The following is a 25,418-nucleotide window of genomic DNA, read 5'->3' on the forward strand; positions in this document are numbered from 1 at the left end:
AGCATATTGCAACAAACGGTGTATTTTTATCGCTGCTCGTTTAGTTTTTATTGCCGTTTCAAATATACCGGTCATTTTTGAAACACCCTGTATTTGCATACAGAGGCCGACATCGTTGTGCAATGAAAGACCTAACAGAGTTCCAGAGAGGGCAGATTGTGCGGGCCCGATTAGCTGGAGCATCAGTTACCAAGAGCAACTGTTTTAACAGTCAGCCTACACAAAACATGGAAATACATCATCTTGTAAACGTAATAGCGGGGGCGAATCAAAACTGAATTACAGAGATCGTCGTACGCTAACTCGAACTGTGTCACAACAACACAAAACTACGGCGGCTAACGTGACTGCAGAGCTCAATAGGTACCTTCGAGACCCCGTATCTATCGACACTGTCCGTCGTGAACTCCATAATATTCATGGACGAACTGTTGTACCGAAACAATTACTCACGACAACCAACGAAGAGAAGCATAAAACAAGATGTCAGGAGCATAAATCCGGGACGGCTGATCAGTGGAAACATATGATACGGTCCGAAGACTCAACGTTTTCGTTATTTCCAACATCGGGCCGGGTTTACGTCTGGCGAACGCCAAAAGAAGCCAACAATTCCATTGGTTAAGCATAGAGGTGGAAGTGTGATGGTGTGGGAGCCATATCATGGTATTCTGCTGGTCCCATCGCCACTCTCAAAGGCCGCTTTACAGCGAACGATTATGTGAACATTTTAGGTGATCAGGTGCACCCCGTGAATCAAATGTTGTTCCCCAACAATGATGCCATATTTCAGGTCGATAATGCACCCATTCACACAGCCAGAACAGTACAATCGTGGTATGAGGAGCGTGCAACTGAACTGCAGCGTCTTCCCTGGTCAGCACAGTCCCTGGACTCGAACATTCTGGAACCCTTGTAGGCAGTACTGGAGCGCAGACTCTGGAGCAGATTTCCGCTTACCTCTTCACTACAGGCGTTAGAAGAGGTTGTAATCGACGATTGGCATAACATTCCACTGGAGACTGTACAATCATTATATGCCAGTATTCGAAGAAGAATCGCAGCTGTATTACGGGCAAATTGGGGTCCAACCCCTTATTAATAAACCATTCCCAAGTAAGTACAGGTGTTCACGTTATTTTCCCTATCTCCTGCATGTAGAGAGGCAAAATAATGCAATACGTATTTTTTCGTTTCTGCCGTTTCGCTTTTAAGAGGTAGAACACACCAAGAAAGGCAATCTGGATATTAGGTTTACAGGCAATATTTTCGAAATCGTGAAGTGTCAAAAACGTGTTTCATATAAAAAACTGAAATGTACTTAACGTTCCTGAAAACAGTATAATCAACTTTTGTAATAATATGATATTTTGCAAAACACCCCTCCACCATTAATCAATTTTGAGAAGTGAACACTTTTGCTATAAGATAATCAAAGCAGCTTTCACGCTACTCCATCGATGTGTAATAAAGGTAATTTGTGAAATACAACTTTTGTAAAATAAGGTGTCCACAATGTGCTGTCGGACTATTATCAACATACTTAATTAAAATCTCTAAACGATCAATATTAATTTGTCAACTACCTAATTAAAATATCTAAACGTACAATATTTGATTACTTTACGTACTTTTGTTTCCTGTTTTAAATTATGTTTTATTTGTTTTTTAGTTTATCGTTTCACATTCGTGTATTTTTTTAACTTTAAAAATATAAATAATTCATTATTGTGGTACAAAATCATTGCAGTAATGATAATCCTTAAAGAAACTTTTTTTACGCAACGCACATTGAGTGAAGGAAATTTCTTCAAATAACGCACGCAATGGAAAATACAAAATAAAACAACATTTAGCAGGATTGCAAATTGTGGTAGGTGATGCTCCATAAATCTTGATTTGTAGCAGGCATATTTCAGTACACGGGTAAACTTTGGGAAGAGATTTGTTTATGTGCTAGTCACTGCAGCTTGATTGCATTGATTCTCAAGTGGAGATAGACACCACAATCATTCTGCAGAACTAGATCTGAAAATCTTGTCACAAAGTCCTTCCAACACCGAAAGCCTTATACGCCCAACGGCTGTACCTATCCCGTTGAGCCTTTTGGTTTTACTGTGTTTGGATCTTATGGGCGCCCAACGACTAGGTCATCAGCGCCCTTACACTTATCAAAACAAACGAATGTGGAGATAAACTCTTAAACCGTTGCACACTCATACACTCGAGAAGGCCACAAAGTCACTCTATCTCACACGCGCTAAAACAAATTAGGAAGAGCGAAAGTAGCTAGCCGGCCGAAGTGGCCGCGCGGTTCTGGCGCTGCAGTCTGGAACCGCGAGACCGCTACGGTCGCAGGTTCGAATCCTGCCTCGGGCATGGATGTGTGTGATGTCCTTAGGTTAGGTTTAACTGGTTCTAAGTTCTAGGGGACTAATGACCTCAGCAGTTGAGTCCCATAGTGCTCAGAGCCATTTGAGCCATTTTGAAAGTAGCTATACATGGAATTAAAACACAGAGAAAACAAAATACAGAAGAACTAAAAGAAAAGCACATGGAAATGTGACAGGCTAACCACACACAAAAAGTTGGGTGAACGAGTCACCCTGTTAACTCATTAAACACATCTCCCTAATATCTTGTGAAAATGTTTGACAATTCACAAATCTTTAAAACTTGATCCACCTTCGTTTGAACGTTACTTAAAATAGAGGGCAAATTCTGCGGCAAACCCGCTACGGCCGCCGGCCGGAAAATAAAACACAATCCAATAAAATGTGGCGAACAGTTATCCGTACGCCAAAATCGCCAAGCTTTTCCCGTTACTAGTACAAATCAGGATATCTGGAGGTTCACCTATCAGAATTTGAAATCCTGCTGAATTTTGTTTTACACTAAAAAGCCAAAAAACTAGTATGCGTGTCTAATATATCGTGTAGGACCCCCGCCAGCAAGCAGAAGTGCCGCAACACGACGTGGCATGGACTCGACTAATGTCTGAAGTAGTGCTGGAGGGAACTGAAACCATGAATCCTGCAGGACTGTCCATAAATTCGTAAGACTACGAGGGGCTGGAGATCTCTTCTGAACAGCACGTTGCAAGGCAGTCCAGATATGCACAACAATGTTCGTGTCTCGGGAGTCTGATGGTCAACGGAAGTGTTTAAACTCAGAAGAGTGTTTCTGGAGTCACTCTATGGACGTGTGGAGTATCGCATTATCCTGCTGGAATTACCCATGTCCGCTGGAATGCACAATGGACGTGAACGGGTGCAAGTGATCAGACAGGATACCTACGCACGTGTCACCTGTCAGAGTCGCATCTAGACATATCAGGGGTCCCGTATCACTCCAACTCCACACCATTACGGAGCCTACACTAGCTTCAACAGTCCCCTGCTGACATGCAAGGTCCATAGATTCATGAGCTTGTCTCCATACCCGTACATGTCCATTTGCTCGATACACTTGGAAATGAGACTCGTCCGACCAGGAAACATGTTTCCAGTCATCGACAGTGCAATGTCGGTGTTGACGGGCCCAGGAGAGGAGTAAAGCTTTGTGTCGTGCAGTCATCAAGGGTACACGAGTGGGCTTTCGGCTCCGGAAGTCCGTATCAATGATGTTTGGTTGAATCGATTTCACAATGACACTTGTTGATGGCCCAGCATTGAAATGTGCAGCAATTTGCGGAAGGGTTGCACTTTTGTCACGTCGAACGATTCTCTTCAGTCGTCGTTGGTCCCATTCTTGCATGATCTTTTACCTGCCGCAGCGATGTCGCAGATTTGATGTTTTACCGGTTTTCTGATATTCACGGTACACTCGTGAAATGGTAGTACGGGAAAATCTTCACTTCACTGCTAGCTCGGAGATGCTGTGTCCTGTCGTTCGTGGGCCGACTATAACATCACGTTCAAACTCACATAAATATTGATAACCTGCCATTGTAGCAGCAGTAACCGATCTAACATCTGCATCAGACACTTGTTGTCTTATGCACGTGTAGCTGGCTGCAACGCTGTATTCTGCCTGTTTACACATGCCTGTATTTGTATACGCATTCCTGCACCAGTTTCTTCGGCGCTTTTGTCTGTTTAAAGGTGTAATTAAAGCGTTAAAAGATCAGAGTTGCCAATTCCTGGTTTTTGGTAAGAATCAAGTTATTTTACCGATAAGAAGACTATTTAACAAATCGGGAGTTCGCAGACTACTCCGGGCTGAAGATCACAACGAGGAGACTTATTCACGAATCCGCGGACATCCACCACGGCAGGGTCGTACGAAATAGGATCGGAAAAATCGATTTATAACTGTCCTGAGGCCAATTGTCCTCACACGAGGCATCACAACAACGTTTCACCAGGCGACGCCGGTCAACTGCTGTTTGTGTATGAGAAATCGGTCGCAAACTTTCCTAGTGTCAGCACGTTGTAGGTGTCGCCACCGGCGCCAACCTTGTGTGAATGCTCTGAAAAGCTAATCATTTGCATCTCACAGCATCTTATTCCTGTCGGTTAAATTTCGCGTCTGTAGCAAGTCATCTTCGTGGTGTAGCAAATTTAATGGCCAGTAGTGTATAACGCCTCCACCCGTCGGAGCCTCACGAGACTATAAGGGCTGAAGTGTCCCACAACAATTTCCGCATTTTGTCAAGCGAAGTTGGCCGAGAAAAAGATGTGTTGCATTACTTATTGAAAGCCCCCCGTAATTCGTCTCGCGTATCGCACAGGGCCAGGACTTGCGACGCGACGCGACGGGAGTTCCGAGGCACGGCCGAGAGGAACATCTCACAGGCCGGCCGGAGTGGCCGAGCGGTTCTAAGCGCTTCAGTCTTGAACCGCCCGACCGCTGCGGTCGCAGGTTCGAATCCTGCCTTGGGCATGAATGTGTGTGATGTTTTTACGTTAGTTAGGTTTAAGTAGTTCTAAGCTCTAGTGGACTGATGTCTTCAGATGTTAAGTCCCATAGTGCTCAGAGCCATTTGAACATCTCACAGGCCGGGTGCATTGCTCCCCTACCCGGCCGGCGGAGCCTACGACCCGCGCGGCGAGCCGACGCTCGGTCCTGATAAACGGCCGCAAGGTCGCCGCTCATATTGCGTGACGTAGTGCGCACGCCGCGCCGGGATTAGCCCGTCCGACCGCCAGCCGCCGAGGGCGTTCCCAGGATTAGCATCCGCACCGGCACCGCCGCCGATCTATTAACCGGCTCGCGCTGGAAACTGGATACTCCAGTTCGGGACGTCACGTCGGCGGCCGTGGGTGGGACGGCACGGGGCGTCCTGCTCCTGCGATCTGGAACTGCGGCGCGTCGGCGGCGGGAATGCAGAACGACTGCGGCTGCGGGAGATCCCAGGAGATAGGCGAGGGGGCGCCGAGAGGAGGCGGGGGGGAGGGGGGGGGGAGAAAAAAGGCGTTTTCCGCTGCACAGCCCTGGCCGCGAGCCATGCGCTGCGACAACGCGTCCAGACTGCAGAGGCCTGCATGCAGTGGTCGCCCACTCCGAGACTCCACTACGCAGGGCTGCGATTTTGAAGCAACAGTGCACGAAAAAACCAACAGCAGGAGACGCCACTAAATACCCAGGGTGTTCGGAAATTCCCGTTACTAGCTTGTAGAGTGCAGAAAGCACATAATACAGGGGGTATCAAAGAGAATCATCCGATTTGGCATGTCTATATTTCTGAAACTAGTAAACATACACAATGAATCTTGTTTTTTGACGAACAGGAAAGTCAAAAAGTTTTTTCTCACCTTTTCGTAGGTGTTCAATATGCCCTCCTTGAGATGCACGGCATATGTCAATGCGGTATTGAAATTTTTGAATGTTCCCTTTCTGTGCAGCGACCGTGGGATATAAAATTATAAAGAATGTAGCAACCAGTCGCGGAAACATAATTTATTTATCTTGTTGCAAATCGATTTCGACTGATATCATCTGTGCAGTTTTCTAACCGACACATGCCATAAATAGAACTACTATCATGATAAAAATCTGCCAGGGACAGTACTTCTACCTATGGTATGTATCGGTTAGAAAACTGAACAGATGATGACATATCAGTCGAAATCGATTTGCAACAAGATAAATAAATTATGTTTCCGCGACTGGTTGCTACATTCCTTATAATTTTGGTACTGAAATTGTTCCCACACTGCAACGAGGATGTCTTGAGCTATATCTTCCACAGCTGCTGTTATTCTTAATTTCAGTTCACTCATTGTTGTTGGTAACAGAGGCACACAAGGAGAGTCTTTTATAAACTCCCACAAGAAATAATCACATACAGCCAGGTCCGGTGACCTTGGACGCCAGTACTGTAAGGCTGAATCATTTGGCCCAGTGCGACCGTTCCGTCATTCGGTAACCCTCTGATTTAAAAATTCTCGCAAAAAAAAAAAGGTTCAAATTGCTCTAATCACTATGGGACTTAATACCTGGGGTCATCTGCCCCTAGACTTAGAACTACGTAAACCTAACTACAAAGCATCAAAAGTAGGGGGATGGAATTGTGGCAGGAACTCTGGGATAGCGATGAAACTGGCCGAAGAACGCACGAGCTGTTTCCCAGCATAAAGGAACGCCTTGAACTTACCTACATCAAACCGTCAAGTGGATTGCTGCACTTTCTTACTGGGCACGGGCCCTACCCGACATATCTCTGTCGGTTCGGGAAAAGGGCAACATCAGCGTGTGACTGTGGAGCAGTGCAGGGCACACCAGACCATGTGGTGTACGAGTGTCCCCTCTTCAACGATGTTGCACACCAACTTAGGGAACAACTGCCGAACAACGACACGCACCACTTGTTCCGGCATGAAAACACCTTCAACGTCCTGAATCAACTAACAAACGTAATATCGAGCAAAGTCCTCAAAGAATATTTACGTAACAATCATTAAATAAACACCAGACTTGTCGCGTACACCCCCCGGTTCCGCCGGGACGTGGATTAGGCCAGTCGCTTCACGACTGGATTCCCCCAGGTCTTCGGAATAGGTTGGGGGGTAGTACATTACCACCGGATTTGACTACGCACCGATTATGACATTAGATATAAGGTTAGTTATAAGATCAAATTAGGATAATAGAAATAGCATAGAACTGCAGCGACTACGTCACCGGCCAGCCCAGTGCCAGGGGAACTCCCACTGGGATTAGCTCAGTGGGAATGGCCGAAAAAATTAGGTGTGTATTGTATTCTGGCACACTTGTAACGCTGCAGGTAGAGTAGTCATAGTAATTAATAATTAACCATCTTCAAGTAGCATCCAAACAATATAAGTTAAAATCAAAGTAACACTAGACAAATAATAACATAGTACAGCACAGCAGCAGAACACCCCCCCCCCCCCCATAGTGGTGATGGATTGTAGTAAAACCTGTAGTGTTAAACATAACAATAGCTGCAGATAGAAACTTAGAAATAGTTAAAAAATAGGACCTACTAATGTATTCAGGTAGTAGGTTACTTTGTATCACAATAATGATGAAATAAAGAATTTTTTTTTTTTAAAAAAACCTAACTACCGTACGGACATCACACAAATCCATGCCCGAGGCAGGATTCGAACCTGCGACCGTAGCAGCAACGCGGTCCGGACTGAAGCGACTCGAACCGTTCGACCAAAATGGCCGGAAAAAATTCCCGCACTTCCAGATGCCAGTGTGATGGTGCCCCATCCTGTTGGTAAATCAAGTCGTTCGAATCAGTCTCCAACTGCGGAAAAAGGAAGTTCTCAAGCATATCGAAATATGTGCCTCCTGTAACAGTGTTTTCGGCAAAGAAAAATGGACCATACACCTTTTCCCCTGAAACTTCACAAAACACATTAAATTTTGAGGAGTTCTTCTCATGTTGTACAACTTCATGTGCTTATTCCGTACCCCATAGCCTCACCTTAAGACGATTCACCTTTCCATTTAAATGGAATGTTGCCTCGTCACCAAACACTAAGCGTGGAAGAAAACAGCCATCCACCATCTTGCCAAGAGCGAAATTACAGAACTGTCACCTTCACGAAGTGCTTACAGTAGCTGAATTTCGTATGGTTTCATGTATAAACGTCGACGCAACCCACGCCCGACGGACATAGGGGCATGTCGAGCTGTCGAGCTGCACGGAGTACGGATTTCTGCGGACTCCTTGTGAAACTATGGCGGATGCGTTCGACGTCTGTGTCAGACACTCGGGGACGGCCCGACGATTTGGCTCTACACAAACAACCTGTTTCTGGGAATTGATCATTCCATCGTCTAATGCTCTGTGGTGTAGGAGGATCCACACCACACCTAGTACGAAAGTCACGCTGAACCGTTATTACTGACCCGCACTGCGCAAAACGTAGAACACAAAACGTTTTCTGTTGTCCCGACACCATTTTACTAGAGCTGAAGTGAGCGCACACTGCTGCTAACTAGCGAGAACCATGTAAAACTCTTTCCAACAGTACGTTGTTCACGCACATATCTCAAATAACATAATGGTTATGACTTTTTTAAAAATCGGATGATTCTTTTAATACATCCTGTATTTTGATTAGGAATCCATGTCCGGAAACATCATCCAGCGACCCTACAGAGAATCAAAGTTACAGGCACCGACGTCTGTAAATGTGTCTATCTCAGCAATAGGTACCGGTACATGTATTCCACTATCAGAGGTATCAGAAGGATTTTCGACTCGTTCGTTTCCTAAACAGGGACCCTTACCTCAAACTGATACAAATCAAATAGCTCTGAGTTCATCAGTCACCTAGAACTTAGAACTACTTAAACCTAACTAACCTAAGGACATCACACACACCCATGCCCGATGCAGGATTGGAACCCGCCCCGTAGCGGCCGCGCGGTTCCAGACTGTAGCGCCTAGAACCGCTCGGCCACCCCGGCCCGCAAACTGATACACTTTTTCGTCTCCATCATCCTAGAAAGTCGGCAAGATCTTCACGGAATCTCCCTGTATATTCATACATTTATAGGCACCGGTGTCTACAACTTTGATGCTCTGTAGCGTCGTTGGATAACGTAACCGGACATGGGTTCCTCAACAAAATATTATCCACCCACTCCCCTCTACAAGTGCTACAAGTTTGTAACGACAGTTTCCGAACAGTTTGTACACTCACCAGGATGTCACGTTCTCACTGTCATTCCATCCCAACAGAACTGATGTGAACCAAAGTCAACGATTACATACAGGTATCTTGTGTAAGTAATTTTTCAATTGGCTTTGATCATCTAATGACTTTATAGGAGGGTAAACGACAGCATCGTCTGTAAACAATCTAAAAGTGCTACTCACATTGTCTCCTAAATCGCTTATGTAGATGAGGAGCACCAGAGGATCCGTACGGTAACACTTCCTTAGGGAACGCCAGATATTACTTGTGTCTTATTCACTGACTTTTAGTCAGTTACTACGAACTGTGATCTCTCTGACAGAAAATCGTGAATCGCGTCGTTCATTTGAAATGATTGTCTGTAGGCACGCTGTTAGGCTAGAAGTAGCTTGTAAGTAATGTTGTCAATAGCACTCACTCTCACTCCGTCTTCAGGCCACGAGTGGCCTACCGGGACCATCCGACCGCCGTGTCATCCTCAGTTGAGGATGCGGATAGGAGGGGCGTAGGGTCAGCACACCGCTCTCCCGGTCGTTGCAAGTCGATTTCGACTGATATCATCTGTGCAGTTTTCTAACCGACACATGCCATAAATAGAACTACTATCATGATAAAAATCTGCCAAGGACAGTACTTCTACCTATGGCATGTATCGGTTAGAAAACTGAACAGATGATGACATATCAGTCGAAATCGATTTGCAACAAGATAAATAAATTATGTTTCCGCGACTGGTTGCTACATTCCTTATAATTTTGGTACTGAAATTGTTACCACACTGCAACGAGGATGTCTTGAGCTACATCTTCCACAGCTGCTGTTATCCTTAATTTCAGTTCACTCATTGTTGTTGGTAACAGGGGCACACAAGGAGAGTCTTTTATAAACTCCCACAAGAAATAATCACATACAGCCAGGTCCGGTGACCTTGGACGCTACTATTCGGTCGAGTAGCTCCTCAATTGGCATCACGAGGCTGAGTGCACCCCGAAAAATGGCAACGGCGCATGGCGGCCTGGATGGTCACCCATCCAAGTGCCGACCACGCCCGACAGCGCTTAACTTCGGTGATCTCACGGGAACCCGTGTATCCACTGTGGCAAAGCCGTTGCCAATGTTGTCAATAGGCTTCTGGAAATCTAAAAATACGGAATCAGTTTGACATCCCTGTCGATAACACTCATTAGCCGGCCGCGGTGGTCTAGCGGTTCTAGGCGCGCAGTCCGGAACCGCGCGACTGCTACGGTCGCAGGTTCGAATCCTGCCTCGGGCATGGATGTGTGTGATGTCCTTAGGTTAGTTAGGTTTAAGTAGTTCTAAGTTCTAGGGGACTGATGACCACAGATGTTAAGTCCCATAGTGCTCAGAACCATTTGAACCATTTGAACACTCATTACTTCGCGAGGATAAAGAGCTAGTTGTGTTTTCCAACAACGATGTTATCTGAATCTGTGTTGGCTGTTTGTCAACAATTCGTTAACTTCAAGGTAATTCGTAATGTTCGAACGCAGTGTAGGTACACTATGTGATCAAAAGTATCTGAACACCCACAAAAACGTACGTTTCTCATATTAGCTGCACTGTGCTGCCACCTACTACCAGGTACTCCGTATCAGCAACCTCAGTAGTCATCAGACATCGTGAGAGAGCAGAATGGGACGCCCTATGGAACCCAAGGACTTCAAACGTGGTCAGGTGATTGGGTGTCGCTTGTGTCATACGTCTGTACCCGAGATTTCTCCACTCCTAAACATCCCTAGGTCCACTGTTTGCGGTGTGACAGTGAAGTGGACACGTGAAGGGACACGTACAGCACAAAAGCGTACAGGCCGACGTCTGTTGACTGACAGAGGCCGCCGACAGTTGACGAGGGTCGTAATGTGTTGCTGCATTTGAGAATTTTTAAGTGTGTATTGATGTCTGTCGGGTTATGTTTCTTGTCAATAAGATGTTCAGCAAATGTGGAATGACATCTGTTACTGTTTAATGCTGTACTGTGTATCTGGTATTAAAGTTTCTGCTTTTCTATGCTATATAAACTGATTTGCAGTCCTCACGTGTTAGTTTGTAAATACCAGGTGTGTTGTGCTTGTCTGTGCTTGTGTTGGTTGTCCTTAGTTTTCTCTGTGTTGAGTTGTCTGTCCTGTAGGCTATTTGTAGCCCTTGTTCTTTTGAGCATGTTGTCTATTCTGTGGAATGCTTTGTTGTTGTAGGTGAGAGTGAACCACTTGTTTGTTGTTCTGGATGTTTCTTGTTCATGTGTGCTCGTTTGTGTGTTCTGTGTATTTGTAAGTTGGTGAGAAAGTTTGTGTGTTTGTGTTGGGAGTCCTTTATATTTTGTTTTAATTTTGTAGTTCAGTTTATCTATAGTGTTTGTATCGCGTCCATTCTCTACAGCTACTTGTCTGATTGTAATTCATTGTTGTTGTTGTTGTTCAAATGGTTCAAATGGCTCTGAGCACTATGGGAGTCAACTGCTGAGGTCATTAGTTCCCTAGAACTTAGAACTAGTTAAACCTAACTAACCTAAGGACATCACACACATCCATGCCCGAGGCAGGATTCGAACCTGCGACCGTAGCGGTCTCGCGGTTCCAGACTGCAGCGCCAGAACCGCGCGGCCACTTCGGCCGGCTGATGTTGTTGTCAGTGAGTGAAGTTTTGTTCAGTCTGTGTAGCATGCATTGGAAAGCGGCTAGTTTGTGCGCAATCGGATGATTAGAACGTTTGTAAATGGCTGTACTGGTGGTGGTCACTGTCCCGAATATGGACAACTGCTGTTAAGATCGTTGGAAGCAGTTAAGTACCTTCTTTCTCAAATACTAGATGCGTACATTCTGGGTAATCTGACAGCCGTGAGCTAAGCCGCCTCAAGACAAAACACGTATTTCTAACGTTAACACTTGCCTTACTCTGTTGAACTTTTAAGGTAAGCTTATATCTACACTACTGGCCATTAAAATTGCTACACCACGAAGATGACGTGCTACAGACGCGAAATTTAGCCGACAGGAAGAAGATGCTGTGATATGCAAATGATTAGCTTTTCAGGGCACTCACACAAGGTTGGCGCCGGTGGCGACACCTCAGCGTGCTGACATGAGAAAAGTTTCCAACCGATTTTTCATACACAAACAGCAGTTGGCCGGTGTTGCCTGGTGAAACGTTGTTGTGATGCCTCGTGTAAGGAGGAGAAATGCGTACCATCACGATTCCGACTTTGATAAAGGTCGGATTATAGCCTATCGCTATTGCGGTTTATTGTATCACGACATTGCTGCTCGCGTTGGTCGAGATCCAATGACTGTTAGCAGAATATGGAATCGGTGAGTGCAGGAGGATAATACGGAACGCCGTGCTCGATCCCAACGACCTAGTATCACTAGCAGTCGAGATGACAGGCATCTTATCCGCATGGCTATAACGGATCGTGTAGCCACGTCTCGATCCCTGAGTCAACAGATGGGGACGTTTGCAAGACAACAACCATCTGCACGAACAGTTCTACGACGTTTGCAGCAGCAGCTCGCATAGAATGGCTGCGGTTACCCTTGACGCTGCATCACAGTCAGGACCTGATGCGATGGTATACTCAATGACGAACCTGGGTGCACGAATGGCAAAACGTCATTTTTTTCGGATGAATCCAGGTTCTGTTTACAGCATCATGATGGTCGCATCAGTTTTTGGCGACATCGCGGTGAACGCACATTGGAAGCGTATCACCCGGCGTGATGGTATGGGGTGCCACTGGTTACACGTCTCGGGCCTCTTGTTGGCATTGACGGCACTTTGAACAGTGGATGCTACATTTCAGATGAGTTACGACCCGTGACTCTACCCTTCATTCGATCCCTGCGAAACCCTACATTTCAGCAGGATAATGCACGACCGCATGTTGCAGGTCCTGTACGGGCCTCTCTGGATACAGAAAATGTTCGACTGCTGCCCTGGCTAACACATTCTCCAGATCTCTCACCAACTGAAAACGTCTGGTCAATGGTGGCCGAGCAAGTGGCTCGTCACAATACGCCAGTCACTACTCTTGATGAACTGTGGTATCGTGTTGAAGCTGCATGGGCAGCTGCACCTGTACACGCCATCGAAGCTCTGTTTGACTCAATGGCCAGGCGTATCAAGGCCAGAGGTGATTGTTCTGGGTACTGATTTCTCAGGATCTATGCACCCAAATTGCATGAAAATGTAATCACATGTCAGTTCTAGTATAATATATTTGTCCAATGAATACCCGTTTATCATCTGCATTTCTTCTTGGTGTAGCAATTTTAATAGCCAGTAGTGTATTAAGAGTAGATTATGATGCCATTTTAAAATTCTACATTCGGTCAATAATTATGTGAAATAGTGAAAACCAAATTTTTGTTGCCCCTAAAAGATGACGTGTGACTATGGCCTCCAGTCGGGTAGACCGTTATCCAGGTTCAAGTCTGTCAATTTGACGGCACTTCGGGGACTTGCGTGTCGATTGGGATGAAATGACATAACATCCAGTCCCTGAGCGGATAAAATCTCCGACCCAGCCGGGAATCGAACCCGGGCTCTTAGGATTGAGTCTGTCGCGCTGACCAGTCAGCTACCGGGGGCGGACCCCCTAAAAATGTTAGGTACCTGAAATTTGGATAGGGTGACCAGTTAACTGATTTGATTAGTGATGCAAATGTTGGGTGTATTTATGCGGAGAGGTGGAGATTAGCACAAGAAACAATTACAAGAACATTTAGGGTTTTATTTAAGCCTATGCTGAAATTTGGAAAGCGAGTTTTAAACGTCTAAAGCACAGACCACCGCACTACTGGTTGGTGATCGGTCAGTGATGCTGACAATAATTTCGAAGGGCCGAATAGTGGCGTTCTCCTCCGATGAAGACGGCCCGGTCAGACTGAAAAAACGGCCGAGCCACCGGCCGGGCCAGCAGAGCAACGGCGAGCGTCCACTCGACTCGAGGTACGTCCGGGGCGACCGCAAGCGCACGCCGCGCTTCCACCAGGCGTGACAAATTGGCCAATCTCTGCGGCCAGCGCATCAACCAGCACGCACCTGCCGCCTACTCCTGCGCCGCCATATTGGCCGGAGCCTCTGGTTGTCGGGGCAGTCGTCTACGCTCGATCCAGCCACAGGCGGTCGTCTCAAGTGGCGCAAGCAACACAGTCACTAAAAACACAACTTCGTGGACACCTGTTGACACAGTTCTGACAGCGTTGGTGCGTAGGCACAGTTCACAGCAGACGTTTGGCAAGGGGCCTGTCACGGCGAGATGGCAGCACAACGGCGTTACTCCGACAGGAACTTCCTGGAATTGCGCTGGATCCGACCTCGGACGGAAGCGCCCTCCTAGCCTCTGGAGACGCTATTTCAGGGCAAAGGCGCCGCCATGGCACGGCTTCTTCTTAGTAAATCATTTGCTGTGCATTACGTGTGCTGCTGATAGCCTTGGGAGATAGAGATGGGTAGTTCGCGAACGAACGGGTGCAAAGGAATGGTTCATCAAGATGAACAAAAGGACCGAGGAACGAATTCCAAGGAACGGTCGGTTCATAGTTCACTTTGGTCGCGGCGGTCTACTTATAGTTCCCGGGAACGAGGAACGATCCGGTTCATAGTTCACTTTGGTCGCGGCGATCTACTTATAGTTCCCGGGAACGAGGAACGATCGGTTCATAGTTCACTTCGGTCGCGGCGGTCTACTTATAGTTCCCGGGAATGAGGAACGATCGGTTCATAGTTCACTTCGGTCGCGGCGGTCTACTTATAGTTCCCGGGAACGAGGAACGATTGGTTCATAGTTCACTTCGGTCGCGGCGGTCTACTTATAGTTCCCGGGAACGAGGAACGATCGGTTCATAGTTCACTTCGGTCGCGGCGGTCTACTTATAGTTCCCGGGAACGAGGAACGATCGGTTCATAGTTCACTTCGGTCGCGGCGGTCTACTTATAGTTCCCGGGAACGAGGAACGATCGGTTCATAGTTCACTTCGGTCACGGCGGTCTGCTTATAGTTCCTGAGAACGAGGAACGATCGGTTCATAGTTCACTTCGGTCGCGGCGGTCACTTCGGCAGTTCTCGTTCTAGCCTCGGTCTCAGTCTCGGTTTCCCTCGGCTGCAGTCTTCGTTCTTCGCATGACCACCTGTCTCAGTTCCACTTCCGACTGCTCCTAGTTAGTTGAGTATCCAGTTGCTCGTTTCGTTCACTGCGCTCGCCCATTTTACATGTGTTCCAAACTGTTCTTGCACTTGGCTCTGGCTATTCAGCGTCCACAACCGGTAATCAAAAAGTATTTTATAGTTACGTAAATTACATAAAAATTACTTTGTATGTAATAGGTACGTCTTTTCAGGTAACAAAAGGGCATATCAGCTCACTTCATTATATCGATGAACAGCAGAAGACATACTTATAACAAGGCAAGATTTTTTGTTATTCATATATTTTTTGCTTTCATCGACTTGATTTAGCAACTAACTTTCGCCGGCCGAAGTGGCCGTGCGGTTAAAGGCGCTACAGTCTGGAACCGCAAGACCGCTACGGTCGCAGGTTCGAATCCGGCCTCGGGCATGGATGTTTGTGATGTCCTTAGGTTAGTTAGGTTTAACTAGTTCTAAGTTCTAGGGGACTAATAACCTCAGCAGTTGAGTCCCATAGTGCTCAGAGCCATTTGAACCATTTGAACTAACTTTCAATAATTTGCTTAATTTTTAGTGTAAGAAAATTCATATAAAACGATTTTCGTGTATCTTTCATATACAAAACATTACATTTAGGAAGGCTTTTATTATTTTTATGTTCGGTTGTTTCCAATTTGCATTACCTGCTAGTTTGGTTTCTTTGAAAAAAAAAGTGGGTGGGGTTCATTTTGGCTCAGTAGGAAAAGCGGTGCCTCTCCATTTGAAAAGACAAAGATTGCCATAAAATCGTATTTACTTATTATCTCAAAAACATTTGTCCAGAAGGAGCTTTCAAACCAAAAACTTTATTACTGCGAACTTAATTATTATTATTATTATTATTATTACTGCATTACCTTTAATAATGCAACATAAAAACCTAATTTTTACTAAGCATGTGACGCAAGTGTGATGAGAAAACCATATTTTATTTTATGCTTCCATAAAGTCTCTACTTCGCCTACGAACTCAGAGACAACGTGAAGTATATATAGGGTGTAAACGATTATTGTTTACAACGTAGCATAGCTATGTAGTGGAAGTCGAAACCAAGAATTTTATACAAGACACTTGTGGTCTATTAAGTTGGGAAACAGCCACCAATAGGTTTACAAGACTACATGAGCTATAGCCCATGCGCGTCGCGTGAGATTTTCAAGTTCTCTTCTCCAGCTCTCTACACGTCGTCATCGATTGTTTCGCAATTGTAGCTTGCATTAGCTTGTTATTTCTTCACTGCCTAATTATTACATGTTTGTCTGTTTGTTGTATCTGCTCGTAACGGGCAAAACATCGTCCGTAATTGGCGAGTAGTCTGTACTTCAGGCCGGTTTTCCGTGCGCCACCCTATATTATTTCCCTGCGATCAGCTACACAAGGCTACATTTGGCTAAACGGGAGGTTCTGCAGAATCACAGAAATCACTTCTAAAAGTGTGTAAGAATTCTGTAATGAATAAAAACTCTATACTGCAGGGGGGAGGCAAATGCCCCCTCTTGGTGCCCTCCATCCTTCAGTCGCCTACACTACTAGTTTTCAGTTTTTCATAAGAACCATGCACAAATGAACGGTGAACGTGTAAAAATGAACGGTTCCCAAAAAAGAACGATCAGCAGTGAACTAGTTCCCAAGGATGAACGAGTTTGCCCATCTCTATAGGGAGAGCCAGCCATGACAAAACTCTACCATCTGGTGAGCAGGGTGTATGAGACAGGCGAAATACCCTCAGACTCCAAGAAGAATTTAATAATTCCAGTCCCAAAGAAAGCATGTGTGAACAAGTGTGAAAATTACCGAATTATCAGTTTTATAAGTCGTGGCTACAAAATACTAACATGAATTCTTTACAGACGAATGGGAAAACTCGTAGAAGCCGAACTCGGGGAAGATCTGTTTGGATTCCGTAGAAATGTTGGAACACGCGAGTTAGTACTGACCCTACGACTTATCATAGAAAACAGATTAACGAAAGCATTTGTAGACTTGGAGAAAGATTTTGACAATGTTGACTGGAATACCCTATATGAAATTCTGAAGGTGGCAGGGGTAAAATACAGGGAGCGAAAGGCTGTTTACAATTTGTACAGAAACCAGATGGCAGTTATAAGAGTCGAGGGGCATGAAAGGGAAGCAGTGCTTGGGAAGGGAGTATGGCAGAGTTGTAGCCTATCTCCGATGTTATTCAATCTATATATTCAGCAAGCAGTTACGGAAACAAAAGAAAAATTTGGAGTAGGAATTAAAATCCATGGTGAAGGAATGAAAGCTCTGAGGTTTGCCGATGGCACTGTAATTGTGTCAGGGACAGCAACGGGCCTGGAAGAGCAATTGAAAAAAAATGGACAGTGTCTTGAAAGAAGGATACAAGCTGAACATCAACAAAAGCAAAAAAAAGGATAATGAAATGTATTCGAATTAAATCAAGTGATATTGAGAGAATTAGATTAGGGAACGAGACACTTATAGTTGTAGATGAGTTGTGCTATTTGGAGAGGAAAATAGCTGACGACTGTCGAAGTATAGAGGTTATAAAAGTGGACTGGTAATGGCAAGAACAGCGTTTATGAAGAAGAGAAATTTGTTAACATCGAGATTACATTTAAGTGTCAGGGAGTCTTTTCTGAAAATATTTGTATGAATTGTAGGCATGTATGGAAGTTAACATGGACGCTAAATAGTTTAAATAAGAATAGAATCTTTCGAAATGTGGTGCTATAGAAGAATGCTGAAAATTAGATGGATAGATCACGTAACTAATGAGGAAGTAGTGAATAGAACTGGGGAGAAGACGAAATTGTGGCACAACTTGACTAAAAGGAGGGATCGGTTGGTAGGACACGTTCTGAGGCATCAAGGGATCACCAATTTAGTATTGGAGGGCAGAGCGGAGGGTAAAAATCGTAGAGGGAGACCAAGAGACGAATACACTAAGCAGATTCAGAAGGATGTAGGCTGCAGTAGGTACTGGGAGATGAAGAAGCTTGCACAGCATAGAGTAGCATGGAGAGCTGCATCAAACCAGTTTCAGGACTGAAAACCACAATGGGATACATACGAAATGTGTTCGGATACCCGAAATGGTTCAGGAGACTGCTCGCGATAAGCGGGAAATCCGGGTTCGATTCCCGGTTCGGCAATAATCTTCCTTGTCGTCATTCCATTACACGGCAAACGGTTGTCCATACTTGCAACTGCGAATACATTTCCTATAGTTCAGTTCGCCAGTAAATCGAGCTGTGGAAGGAGGGGTTACCCGACTCCTCCCACTTACGAGGGAAGTGCGTGGCCTCGAATGCTCAGAGCTGGACGAAAGTGCTCAGAATATAAACCGCGCATCCCAAAAGCAGTGGTGTGACCCATTCGCATGCAGAACGCACCTGCTGTCTGCTGGCGCCTATTGTCTGCTAGAGCCTATTGCTGTGCGATTTCTGGTCAGGCCGTAAAGATGGTACTCCGCGAGACGAAAGCTTTCCGAACAAGGATGTGACTCTCAAGATACTGCCATCGAAGACAGTAAAATATTACCAACATCTTGATGTGCAATAAAAGCTCTTCGCGAGAAGGAGCGTTGATTTTGTAAGGCTGCTATGCAAAGAACCACAAGTAAAGCTACACGCTCTTCATTTCACCAACGGACTTGGCTCTATACTATACAGTCAACTTTGTACACAGAAATAAAAGCTTATGTTACAATGTGCTTAGGCAAAGACAGATTACGTCACTGACACGACAATATCATCGTTTGGAAATGTAATTAGTGTGGCGTTTGAGACTGGACTGCTTGACTGCAGAAGTTACGTCGAATGCGAAAAATGGCTTAATCCTAATTTGCACATTGATTTGTTCCACTTTGCTTTGACTACGTGATTGAAGTCCCACGCCTGCACTTTGAATAGCTACGCAACACTATCAATATGTATGATTTTGGTGGTAATATCTTAGCGTTACCAAAGTTCCTCTCTCTTATACTCCGAAAAGCTGATCATTTAAATGTGTTTGTTGGGGCGTGTGATCTATATTCTGAGCACATTTCCTTGCGATTCTCAGAGTTATACACTTCGCCTATTAATGGAAACAAGAGAGATATCCATAGTCACCTGCTCAATTAAAGCACACACTGGAAATAGGTAGTGGTTCAAAAAATTTATTTCTGTTTTATAAAGGAGCTATTATCCATTGTTAGTGATTTTTCCTTCCCACACTAATTGACCCATTAAACGTCGAGTGTAACATGTAGTTCCAGTACGAATTATGATGACTATGTTGGCCGATCGGTCTAAGGCGCTGCAGTCATGGACTGTGCGGCTGGTCCCGACGGAGGTTCGAGTCCTCCCTCGGGCATGGGTGTGTGTGTTTGTCCTTAGGATAATTTAGGTTAAGTAGTGTGTAAGCTTAGGGACTGATGACCTTAGCAGTTAAGTCCCATAAGATTTCATACACATTTTTTTACTATAATGATTCAAAAATCAGGGTGCATGTGATCTGTTAGAAGTTAAATTATTGAAATAAGACATTAATAGATTTTATTTTCAGGTAGTACAGAGAAGAAAACCAACAAATTTGAAAAGAAAAATGAAAACGTACTGCCTGTTGCGGTGCCCGCAGCCTCTGAGTGGTAGCACTGTTATTTTAAAAGTATCGGAAAACGATATATCGATATTTAAAAGAAATATTATTAACGTCACTGGATAATTTGAAGAAATTATCGATGTATCGTAGGAAAATATATCTATCTATAAAAATAAATATAAAATATATCAGCCTATAAAAATATCACTGCACATTGTAAATATAATGCCGTTTTAGAGCTGTATATTTAGCTATTGATGTTTTATTAGATTTCTGTACATCAACAGGCTAGCAGCCTGCCTACACTCCTCAGAGCAAGAATTGAAAGGATAATGTTGCACCATCATGCTTGGCGCCAACAATGATAACTGCAGGTAAGTGGCACAATAAAAGGTGTACGATGGGTCAGTAGTTCGGTTTCCTCACATACCGGAGTTGTTTGGAACTCTTCATGTCGACTTCCCTGTCTTTTTCATTTCTGCAAACGCCAGCTACCTAGCAGTTACAGTGTCAAAACTGCGTGGTGAAGCTCCCTAAACGTTGCCGTTTCTGTTGGTAGCGTCGTGGGCCGTGAAGAAATAGCACACTACTTCCCTTAAAAACTATTCTTTAAGACAACTGGCGTGCTATTTCTTCACATTAGAAATCTTGTTGTTCCATTCACCCCCCCCCCCCCCCCCCCCCCGCAGTGCAATCGGACTTCTTCATTGTACTATATTGCTTCACACAGTCAAAGACTGGACGTGATGATAGCTCAAAAAGTAGTAAGACTGTTTCACACAGTGAAAGTAAAATTATGCTCTACTACAATTTCAAAGGAACAACTTCAAATGTTTACCGGAAATAACGGAAAAAATATAATATTAAACGAAAATATCGATACTGGATATTGCCATTTCAGTATCGACATATCGATGGTAAAGTGCAGCCGAAATATATCCATACTTTTTTAAGGGAATATCGACAGGTCGAATGTCGATATTGCATCAACAGCCTCTGGAAAGATTCCACTTTCACGCACGGCTTCTTTGAAAAAACTGGTAGCGCATCCTGTAGCGTGCGTACCGAAAACTTCGTGCCCTATACTCAAGATTTACTGCATGAACGGTGAAAATTTAGTAAACCATACATTTTTTCCTTTCATCATTTTTTTTATTTTTTTGCTGGGGGAGGGGGCATAATCAGAGAGTAAAAGTTTCGAAAAGATTTGAAATTATGTGTAAAGTTTGTTGGAAGTGGTTAAGTGGTCTCGTTCTCAAATACTCTGTGAATAAAGTCTGAAGAATTTGCGAGTGGTGAATTATGCAGCCTCAAGACATAAACAGTTTCTAACTGAAATACTTGTATTACTGTGTTAGGCCTGCAAAGCACGATGTCTTCATGAGTAGACCTTGATAGCATTTAAAATTTTCTGATTCGGTCAGTAATTCTATGAAAAGTGAAAATCAAATTTTTGTTGTCCTGGAAGGCAACCTGGAAGAGGGGCAGTATTTTTGTAAAAGAGGGGGTACTTAGAGTTGAACAGGTGTGTATGTGTGTGTGTGTGTATTTTCGTATGAATTTTCTTGATTTGGATGTCGGAAATCGCGCTCTTGACGTTTGAATTGCCTCGACAGAGAAGCTGGGACATTGTCGGGACAATCTGGGAAGGGGATGTAGAAATGAAGTAAAAAATTGATTTAATGTAATTACTTTTGAAACCTTCCCGTCTCCTCTATATCTCTTATGTTACGCAACCTTTCCTTTTACAATAACCTATGAAACCTTCCCTTAGGATTTCTGTCTCTTGCTTAATACACTCCTGGAAATTGAAATAAGAACACCGTGAATTCATTGTCCCAGGAAGGGGAAACTTTATTGACACATTCCTGGGGTCAGATACATCACATGATCATACTGACAGAACCACAGGCACATAGACACAGGCAACAGAGCATGCACAATGTCGGCACTAGTACAGTGTATATCCACCTTTCGCAGCAATGCAGGCTGCTATTCTCCCATGGAGACGATCGTAGAGATGCTGGATGTAGTCCTGTGGAACGGCTTGCCATGCCATTTCCACCTGGCGCCTCAGTTGGACCAGCGTTCGTGCTGGTCGTGCAGACCGCGTGAGACGACGCTTCATCCAGTCCCAAACATGCTCAATGGGGGACAGATCCGGAGATCTTGCTGGCCAGGGTAGTTGACTTACACCTTCTAGAGCACGTTGGGTGGCACGGGATACATGCGGACGTGCATTGTCCTGTTGGAACAGCAAGTTCCCTTGCCGGTCTAGGAATGGTAGAACGATGGGTTCGATGACGGTTTGGATGTACCGTGCACTATTCAGTGTCCCCTCGACGATCACCAGTGGTGTACGGCCAGTGTAGGAGATCGCTCCCCACACCATGATGCCGGGTGTTGGCCCTGTGTGCCTCGGTCGTATGCAGTCCTGATTGTGGCGCTCACCTGCACGGCGCCAAACACGCATACGACCATCATTGGCACCAAGGCAGAAGCGACTCTCATCGCTGAAGACGACACGTCTCCATTCGTCCCTCCATTCACGCCTGTCGCGACACCACTGGAGGCGGGCTGCACGATGTTGGGGCGTGAGCGGAAGACGGCCTAACGGTGTGCGGGACCGTAGCCCAGCTTCATGGAGACGGTTGCGAATGGTCCTCGCCGATACCCCAGGAGCAACAGTGTCCCTAATTTGCTGGGAAGTGGCGGTGCGGTCCCCTACGGCACTGCGTACGATCCTACGGTCTTGGCGTGCATCCGTGCGTCGCTGCGGTCCGGTCCCAGGTCGACGGGCACGTGCACCTTCCGCCGACCACTGGCGACAACATCGATGTACTGTGGAGACCTCACGCCCCACGTCTTGAGCAATTCGGCGGTACGTCCACCCGGCCTCCCGCATGCCCACTATACGCCCTCGCTCAAAGTCCGTCAACTGCACATACGGTTCACGTCCACGCTGTCGCGGCATGCTACCAGTGTTAAAGACTGCGATGGAGCTCCGTATGCCACGGCAAACTGGCTGACACTGACGGCGGCGGTGCACAAATGCTGCGCAGCTAGCGCCATTCGACGGCCAACACCGCGGGTCCTGGTGTGTCCGCTGTGCCGTGCGTGTGATCATTGCTTGTACAGCCCTCTCGCAGTGTCCGGAGCAAGTATGGTGGGTCTGACACACCGGTGTCAATGTGTTCTTTTTTCCATTTCCAGGAGTGTAATAACAAATGAAATCTTCCCTTTGAAATTTATTCTCTTTCTCAATCTTCGCATACAAATTTAATTGCTGCTTATTAAAAATTATTTTCTGATTATTTAGACGAAACATAGAATGTGTCGTCGTCGTGTCCCTCAGTCGTTACCTGCAATAACCCAAAGCTGTTCCTTACCTTTTTTACTGTTACTGGATCGCCATCTGACTGCTACATCCAACTGCGACATGAATATATTTACTCTGTTTTACTATACTCTATTAGCTGCTGGTGGGCTGTCATAATAAGTGGCTGTATTTATTACCAAAGCTGACGTTATTCTATAATAGCAAAGCTGACGTTATTCATTGATTAATTTGACTAAAGTTACGTAATTCATAGTTAAACGTTTGCTTGACAACAATCAAATTTTGCAAAGTTTTACGTTGATGGTTTTTGGGCTGGATTATAATCAGTAATGCAATATTGCTGGCAAAAATTAATTATATTCTGAATGAAATGATTTTACAAACGTTCAAATGGGACTTAGTTTTTACAATAATCTTACAGCTAGCAACGCGCAAACATACCTTCAGTAGTCTTGAGTTTCTCAAAAAATTAATTCAATAATATTAGTTCCTCTTATGATAACAGTTAGCTGATGTCTCTGTACATCCGTTTATAATCTCTTGTAAATCATAGCTAGTGGCTGGCAGGCACACCGCTCCTCTCAACCTCTAGCTTCAGACCTGCTACCGGCCCGCTTCATATCTCGCTTGGTACAGACTTCCTACGAACGCTTAAGTGCGGTCCCTCCCGCCAACAATGCTTTCTGGTGCAGACAATCCCTGCTACCATTACAAAATGTACCAATGCGCGGTCTTTCCCGCTCTTTTCTTAAAATGTATCCATACGCTGTCTCTCCCGCACTTTTTAAAATTATATCAATGTGCGGTCTCTCTTGCCAACAATACTTTGGTGCAGACATTCCCTGCTACCACAATTATTTCCAACATGACAAATATTAATTATTCCTACTTAATCCTATTAATAAAATATAAACATCTTTCATAAATTGTGCTTTGACAATAGACAATAGAAATATACACATCTTACACTTTTTTATTTAGAACACAAATTCACGGAATCTGTTGCGGCAAAAGTAGTTGGTATGCCATATTTTTTCGGATATTTCACCTTTTTCAGCAAGTCTTTTTTTCCCTTTTACGTATTTATAAAACTGCATGCACGTCAACTTGTAGTCAAACTGGCACTGTAAGACTGATTCCACAGTCCCTGGGAGCAGTCGATTTCTTTCATCAGTCCACTGGGCCGACATAAGTGAAAATACTCTTTCCACAGTGGCGTTGTGTGTGGGAATAGGACAAATACTCGCATAATTGTAGCAGCTGCCATTTGTGTTCAGGATTTTCGGTTTCTTTAAGAAAGTAAAAGTGGGTCTTATCCGGATATCAGGACATGAAAGTCCACAACTGTGACGGCCCCGATACATTGGATCGGTGACAACCACGGTCAGTGGTGATGTTTGCTGAGCGAAGATGAGCTCCAGATTTATCTGTTGATCGCGAGGAGAGGAGTGGAGATAGACTATTGAGCTTTGGTGTTAGGTGTGAATAGTCGATTTTTAGTAGCAGTACGCAGTAAACAATGGAGAATTTTGGGAATTATATTATGGGTTAAAGGAAATATTATTGTGGGATGGTGCTATAACTTCCTTGCACACAGTGTGGTTCTTTAGCGGATATAGGAGCGAGGAACAAATGCTTTGCCGGCCGGAGTGGCCGAGCGGTTCTAGGCGCTACAGTCTGGAACCGCTTGACCGTTACGGTCACAGGTTAGAATCCTGCCTCGGGCATGGATGTGTGTGATGTCCTTAGGTTAGTTAGGTTTAAGTAGTTCTAAGTTCTAGGGGACTGATGACCTGAGAAGTTAAGTCCCATAGTGCTCAGAGCAATTTGAACCATTTCTTTGAACAAATACTGTTCTTGAAGAGAGAATTCAGATATTAATTTGTTCTACACCTAATATCAAATAGTAAAGACAATAGATAACTTTGTTGAGGTATTTGCAGCGTCATTTGCTAACAGTGGCTCTGAATGCAGAAATATATATCTAGATAGAAGGGATTTGTAGTTCTGTCTATTCAGAAGAAGTCGAGCGCTGCCGACTATGACTGTAAATTTTACTGAACTAGCAAACAAACAAAAAATGGAGCTCCGGAGAGAGAATGCTCGCATCTCAAAGGCGGTGGTGTAGCCGTTCGCGTCAGCGCCCTCGTCCCGCGGTGGCGGCTGTAGGAAAGGCGGCGTAAAAAAAAATGGCTCTGAG

At 44.9% G+C, this 25,418-nt stretch overlaps 1 protein-coding gene and 1 pseudogene across 2 annotated transcripts in view; both read right to left on the minus strand.

Annotated features, from left to right (window-relative positions):
• Window positions 1-25,418, minus strand: part of LOC126210051 (uncharacterized) — an 895,609-nt gene that overhangs the window by 823,353 nt on the left and 46,838 nt on the right. The gene's annotated exons all lie outside the window — the stretch shown is intronic.
• On the minus strand, window positions 10,121-10,238 carry LOC126210954 (5S ribosomal RNA; annotated as a pseudogene).

The sequence above is a fragment of the Schistocerca nitens genome, chromosome 10 (genome assembly GCF_023898315.1).
Source record: "Schistocerca nitens isolate TAMUIC-IGC-003100 chromosome 10, iqSchNite1.1, whole genome shotgun sequence".
NCBI lineage: Eukaryota > Metazoa > Arthropoda > Insecta > Orthoptera > Acrididae > Schistocerca > Schistocerca nitens.